The 7667-nt window shown below is 37.0% G+C and overlaps 1 long non-coding RNA gene across 1 annotated transcript in view; it reads right to left on the minus strand.

The window, feature by feature from the left end:
* Nucleotides 1–6339: 6339 nt before the first annotated feature.
* Nucleotides 6340–7667, minus strand: part of LOC100956617 — a 3819-nt gene continuing 2491 nt past the window's right edge. Inside the window, exon 2 of the long non-coding RNA XR_001161518.2 lies at nucleotides 6340–7665. This is a non-coding gene — a long non-coding RNA (uncharacterized LOC100956617). The remainder of the gene's footprint in view (nucleotides 7666–7667) is intronic.

Consider the following 7667-nt stretch of genomic DNA (forward strand, 5'->3'; position numbering starts at 1 on the left):
TTTTTTTGGTTGCAGCTGTCATTGTTTGGCGGGTCCAGGCTGGATTCGAACTTGCCAGCTCAGGTGTATGTGGCTGGAGCCTTAGTGCCTTGAGCATTCTTGTTTTACTCTTTTTTAAAATTAAGAGAATGTAAATGAAAAAAAATAAGATAATATAAATGTGCTGGGGAAGTTTAACTATGGGTTCAAGTGTGTTGTGCTGTGAGATAAAGGTTGAAAAACACTGATCTAGACTGTTGACCAATCAGCTGGGAATTCTAGACTAGTCAAGAAGACATGTAAAAATAATCATGACAAACACATTTCAATTTGAACTAAATTCTGTCTGCTCAGGAATGTTAGACATATGAATCTTGTGATTTTTTTTTAATTTAGGACAACTGAAGTTTTAATTTGGATTAAGAGACTCAGTTCATCAGTTGAGGAAAATCTTTGCACAGTTCATTTGCAATACATTTAGCTATGCTAATCACTAGTTTTGCTTAACACAAGTTGGGTTGTGAAGTGATTCTGAATTATTCCACAGTGGTTGAAAGAAAGTCAATGAAAACAATAAAAATGAATCTGTGAAGCTAAACAAGAAACCCAGTGGTGAACTACTTTATTTTCTGATTTAAAAATTTAATATGTACAATGTACTCTACCAGTCTGTAGTGAAGATGGTCAGTAATTAGGTATTTTCACAATTTAATATAATCTGATGGGTGTCTATCTCATCTACAGTTTAATCAAGTTTTGCAAATGATTTCAGGATAACCCTGACCTCATGAGTTCAGATCCAAATAAAGCATGTGAGAATATTAATAAATGTGGAAACTATGACTCCTGGCCTGATTGCTCAACTTTAGTATTGCATTCATGCTCTGGGTTATTAAATATAAATGCATCAATGCTTTGTTACTGGCAAACTGTGGGAAAGCTAATGGACATTTTTCAGATTTAGGATTGTCATTTTTTTTTAAATAAAAGGTTATTCAGATATTACTTTTTTTATTTTTTAAAGGCAGAGTCTCACATTGTCACCCTGGGTAAAGTGCCACGGCGTCATAGCTCACAACAATCTCAAACTCTTGGGCTCAAGTGATCCACTTGCCCTAGCCTCCCAGCTAGCTGCGACTACAGGCACCCTCCACAATGCCTGGCTATTTTTAGAGACAAGGTCTCACTCTTGCAAGGCTGGTCTTGAATTGAACTTCTGAGCTCAGGCAATCCACCCACCTTGGTCTCTCAGAGTGCTGGAATTACAGGTGTGAGCCACTATGCCCAGCCAGGTAGACATTACTTTAAATGAGAAAATTATATGCCACCTGAAGATACTTAGTCTCTTTCTACACAGCAGGAAAATTAGGCTCAGCTAGGTTAAGAAACTTGCTTGTGGTGACATCACCATAAAGCAGCACATCCATCCACCCGTTTTTTTTTTTTTTTTTCGAGTTTTTGTCCAGAGCTGGGCTTGAACCCATCACCTCCAGTTTATGGGGTCAGTACTATATTCCTTAGAACCACAGGTGCCACCCTCCACCTCAGCTCTTTCCACTAGTTTCTTAAATTCAGAAGAAATTAAAAACCTTGTTCTTGCATTCTTACATAATAAAGGTGACTTATTCCTACTTTATCTTTTGTTTTCCTTTCTGTTTGCACTATGTTAAGGGCAAACATCTTTCCCCACTAATAAGACATTCTGTTGGATTGGCAGATGTCTGTGTTCTCCAGTCTTGGTGTGGTCTTGGCCAAAGACAAAGTTCACTGAGGAAAAGAAAGGTTTTTACAAGGCAGGAACAAGATAATAGGTTTACAGAACAAGGAATGTTCTCATCTCTTTGTAATGAAAAGGACTCTGGGGTCTTGTTTTATACTATCTAGACTGAGCTTTCCTCATGGTTCAGAAACCGCCATCCAACCTCTTTAATGGAGGTTAATATGGTAACTAGCTTTAGGTTACTCTAGGCTGCTTTCCAAATCCTCCTGTGCCTTGGCTGCCTGGCCTGAGGGCTGGGTGACTCCCTGCATTCCTTTGCAGATGAGCAGAGGTGCCTTCTTTCCTCAGGTGTGACAACTGCCTGATTAAAGTGGGGGTCCTCCCATCACTATCTACCTAACGATTCCTTCTCAGGAAAGTGCATCAGGCCATTTTCGTTATACTTTTATTACATTGCAGTTTGTCTTTATGAAAATCAAATTTAAATCTGATTCTCATTTTAATTTGGGTTTTTCTAAATTTCCACTTGAATAGACTAGGAACCACATGGAGCTCTCCTTGATGGGGGTGGTTTGCTGGAGGCCAAGGAGGGAGGGAGCAAAGGTTTACCCTGTGGGATATCACAGGTGTGCTGTTTTAGTTGTCAGAAAAATGATAGGGAGTCCTCACCTTCTCTCCTGAGACCAAGCCTGAAACTTCAGTGGCTGCAGAACAATTCTAATTACATAGGCACACAGGTCAGGCTTGTACTGTGGTATTTCTACCTGCATCCAGTTGTAAGGAAGACAAACCTGTGGTTTGCAGTCACAGAGCTAGGCTTGCTATCTTTAAGATGCCATGGTTCTGCTCTTGAATTGCATTTAGAAACTCAAAGAGTACTAGAGTTCGAGCATCTAACCCTGTGGTTTTCAACCTTTTTTGCAGCACAAAAACCCTTCCAAATTCTTAATTGTGAGCCCAACAAGTAAAACCAAGAAATGCTGCTCTGATGCAATTCCCAGCTCTTCTCAGCCCTTAACACTGCCTTGGAGCCCCAGTTTAAGAACTTGTCACTGGGGTGGTGCCTGTGGCTCAAACAAGTGGGGTGCTGGCCCCATATGCCAGAGGTGGCGGGTTCAAACCCAGCCCTAGCCAAAAACTGCAAAAAAAAAAAAAAAAAAGGTTTGACTCACAGTGGGTGCTCATTAAATAAATACACACACACACACATAAACTTATTTTTGGTCTGTCATCTCATTTTGTAAATTCATGTAATAAAAATGTACTGAGCACATATTCTGTAGCTAGCAATATGCTAAGTTTTGAAAAAGCACTGGACCTAAAATATTAGAATAACTCCAATCTCTGTCTTATCAGGGGAGATGGATGATTGTAACATAGTAAGATCCATAGTACAAATGCACCTGTGATACGAGTTATGGAATGACATTATTCTGGGGACACTGAGTCTGAGCCTAAGTTTCTAAGACTGAGCAGTCAGCTTTGAAAGGGATGGGGAAGAGTATAATCCAGACTGAAGAATGGAGTGGATAAGTAGCTAGGGTATATTCTGGAAGTTGTTTTATGTAGCAGCTAGTGAAGTGGGAATTTGAGAAGAGGTGAGCCTGGAAGGCTCTAAGCCTTGTCTTGATGATCCTTTAGACTTTCAACCTTTTCTCTCACAGCATACTTGAACCTGTAGTTAAACTTCCAAGACACACTTAAACACTGTGCTTTGAACTTCTTTTGAAAATAATTCATAATCTTTACAAATTTTCTCAGTGCACTTATGATCCTCTCATGGCACAGTGGAAAATCACTGCTTTAGAGATAGGAATTCACAGAAGGCCTTTAACAGGGAAGCCACAAGGTCAAGTGTGAACTTTAGATTGTCAATAGGGATCATGAATTTGATCAGAACAAGAGATGTGGGAGTACAACAGTTCTCTAACACAGAAGAGAAAAACAGTCACAAGTTTATAGGGAAAATAGCATTCATTGAAATTCTAGGCAGTCTGATAGAGAGGCTGGATTTGGAGTCTGAAGACTTGAGGAAGAGAATACTCTGTGATCCCATATACATACAAAGGGAATGGAGAGAAATGGATTTGGTGAAAGGTGAGCTGCTTAACTGATTTGGTCAATTCTGAGTTTCTTAATACTTTTCTGTACAATGAGTACACACACACACGCACACACTCACACACAGACATTCTTTATAACCAGGAAAACACAATTACTTTATACTTGTCTTATAAACTTTGTTCTCCTTCAATTTTTTTTAACCAAATTGGACCATACTATATACAGAGAATATGCATTCTCACTAAAAACTTTTTTTGGGGAACAATACTATGCAGTCATTAAAATTGTGTTTTCAAAAGAATATTTAAAAGCATATGCAAATAATTATCAGTCTTTTTATACTATACTTCATGATGTTATTTAATTAGATTCTATATAGATAGAATACAGACAAAAAAATCTAAGACAAAAAAATCTCTTGAAAATAAACCAGTGTTCACAGCGTGTCACGTGCTCTCTTGATTGGAGTAATCAGGCTGTCAAGTTCTCTTAATCGCTAGTGACGGTAGAACAAATGCAAAGCTAGCCTAGGGTCTCCTCAAATAACTCAGGATTGTGGGTACAGGCTTTTCTGACACTGTTTGGAAATGATACTTTTTGCCTAAAAATGGTAAAGCTGGGTGTTCTTTGTTTGAACTTTTTTGCTACAGCCAAACAGATCACAATGAATGATTGAATGTGCTCTACCAAATGGACAGCTGACCTTAATGGAAGCTACCGCTCAAAAACTATCATAAAGCATTTGTCACTTTTATTAGGAGGAGGAAATAGAATAATTTTAGAATAATTTAACTGTTATTTTAGGTATACTCAAAACAACTTACAAATTTTATAAATTCTTTACTATAGTATTGCTAGCTTATTCTGATCCATGAAAGCTCTGTAGGTATACTCTGTGTTAACAAGTCACTAGCAACTATTATTAATAGCAACATGCTACACCCCTCAGTTACCAATAGAGGAAAGTAGGACACTTGGAGAAGGTGAATTTATTTTTTTAGTGAACAAAATTTATCCATAATATGCTAATTCAACATACTAACTTCAGCTTTCTGGATTGTGGGTAGAGGTACTAGATCTAGTGTTGGCTTCTGTAGATCTCAGGAAGGCAGGCAGAATTACTGTCAGGAAAACATAAGCAGCTTCAACCAGTCAAAAGTCTTAAAAACCTGGTCTGTATCTGAATGAGTTCATTTCCTAATGCATAGAAACCAACCAGAACACACAGTACAGGTTTTATTTGGGAAACATGTCAACTCAGAGATGGTATCCAAAGACAAAAATCTAAAGAACATTAAAATTTACTATTTTCTAAAGCCACATACTAGATTTTTATATGAATCTCCTGATTAACTTAGACACTCACTATAAGGAAGTTTAGGGAATATTAAAACCAAATGCAGGGCATCAGACCAAAATTACTTAAGACGATTTCAAGAGCATGATAAAGATGGACAACTGACCTTGAAAAAAATCAGTGTGATGTTTTCTCAAGTATTCCTGGTAACAATTACTTGAGGTACTTCTTAGAAATAAAGATTCTGAGACTCTATATTTTGGCTCAGGAGGTAGTAGGTTTGGATTGGGGGCCAAGAGTCTGTACTTTAAGCACTTCAAGTGTTTCTAATGATCAGGCAAGTTTGGGAAATAGGGCTAAGGGGAAACAACAGGAACAATACCACCAGGGCTCTGGGAAAACACTCAACTGAAATTGAGTAATTATCTATGGAACACTGTTTATTTCAAGTCCAGACACAAAATTACTCATTTATCTTAACAGACTGCATAATCTTTACTGCATGAATATTTAGGGTTTCTCTATTCACAAATGCAGATTTATCATTGAACTTTAGGCTCAAATGATTCATATGTATATAAATATATCAGTTTACTACAGAGGACATGTACTTTAACAAACTTTTTTGTTCAGAAAATCTATTACATAAAAACACACAAATCATATACCAACGCTCTACAACCAGCCTTCAGCAAAGATATGGCTGAATATCATAATTTTCTATGTAACATTCTAATAATGAATAGAATGTAGTATCTTACATATTTTAGCTTGTAGTTAAAATTAAAAGCTCCCCTTTCTTTGATAGCTTCTGCATATATTATACCTATTAAGCAAAAGTCTTTCCTTTAATTGTTAAATACAATTTTTTAGGTCAACTTGTCCCAATCAAGGAACCTAAACAGTCATGACAAAGCAAATAATTGACATATTATTAGGGCTTTTGGAAGAATATAATCTCTCGGTATCACATCCTTTAATGTTTTCTGTTTAATAACTATCACCTGGAATGCTATTACTTCTAAGTATAATCAGTTGGCATCAAAATATAAAGTAAAAATATGTACATTTTAATATATCAATTCTTACCTGAATAATCTCAGAGTTCAAGGATGTTCCACAAAGTGGAATTTCTTCCTAAAGTTACACTGTATGTGGTACAATGTGTACAACTTAGTTAACCAGTGCCTGCTTTTCATTTCCAAGATTCTTCCTTATCTTGAATCAAATGCACAATCTTACTATCACAGTTTTGTATATAAAGTCCAACTCAAGCTTATTTTGGTTTATTGTACATGCTTTATTAAAATGGTACTTGTATTTACAGTATCTGCAGAAAGAGTCCTTTCCAAGGCGCGCTCACACACATTCAGACACACCCATACAGACATCCATACTGAGGCCCCATGCACCCACACCAGTGAGATGTGAGGGTCAGACTCCTAAAATTAGGCAGCTGTTGGGGGTTAAGTGTTGTTGATTTGTTTTTCAATTTTTTTGAAAAGAGAAAAGCATGGGGGAATGCATTTGGCCATTACAATGTTAATTTGTGTAAATTAACATACATGGCAGTTAACACTGAATATTCCTTTTACATTCTATATACACAGAATGATAACAAGGTTTTACGGTCAATAGAATATTCCAACTTCACTCTCAATGCTGCTTGTAGTGACTTCTGAATTCTCACAGGGGGCTTTCCCTAAAAATAATTCAAGTCTATTGGAAGTGAAATAAGGCACAATTAATATTGATTTGATCTAGGGGAAGGAAAGGGATAAAAACTGGTTTCAAATGATCTTACTGTTGGGGAATTAGCTTTAACTTTAACCCATTTGAAAGTCCTTCTTCTAAGTTTTAAAGATTTCTTAGAAATAAAGGTTTTTTTGCCCTTTTTTTTTTTTTAATTTTCCCTGACAAAGCCAAAAAGAAGTTTTGGAATTCACATTTTAATGTTTCAGTAGCCTAAACTATTCAAACTGATGTGCAACCCCCACCTCCCCTGCCCAGGTCTCCTCCTTCCACAATGCTAAAACAAAAACACAGCATGGGAAATAGGAGTCCATTGCTATTTTTTAAGGAGATCTGTTCTGTACACTTGAGTAGCAAATACATATCTGGTTGTCTTTGAAAGAAAGGAAAGGAAAAGAAAAGAAAGGAAAGGAAAGGGGAGGGGAGGGGGAGGAGGAGGGAGGAAAGGGAAAAGAAAAGAAAAATAAAAAGAAAATAAGTAACCTCATGACTTCCTTGCTCTTTAAAAAATATCCCTATCTCCTTTTCAGGATGATGAAGCCCCACCAGACATTACAAACAACTGCAACAAATGAGTTTGGCAGCATAAATAATGTCTAGTATTTAAATCTTCATAGTGAGACTCATTTATCTCGTATACAATCTGTTGAATGTTTTTCGCAGCAGGTGACTCAAACCCAAAGACGCTGGACATTCTGTGAAAGGGAGTAAGAATTGCAGTTCTGAAGGCCCCTGACTTTGGTTGTTTACAAAGTTCAATCCTGTTTATTGTGATCCTTGGTATCTTCTTCATCTGTATATTCTGATGGTTCTTCCCCTGGTTTTAGGAGTCTGCCTACATAATCATATTTTTCT

This window comes from Otolemur garnettii, unplaced genomic scaffold (genome assembly GCF_000181295.1).
Source record: "Otolemur garnettii isolate 467f Iridium unplaced genomic scaffold, OtoGar3 scaffold00093, whole genome shotgun sequence".
NCBI classification, from domain to species: Eukaryota; Metazoa; Chordata; class Mammalia; order Primates; family Galagidae; genus Otolemur; species Otolemur garnettii.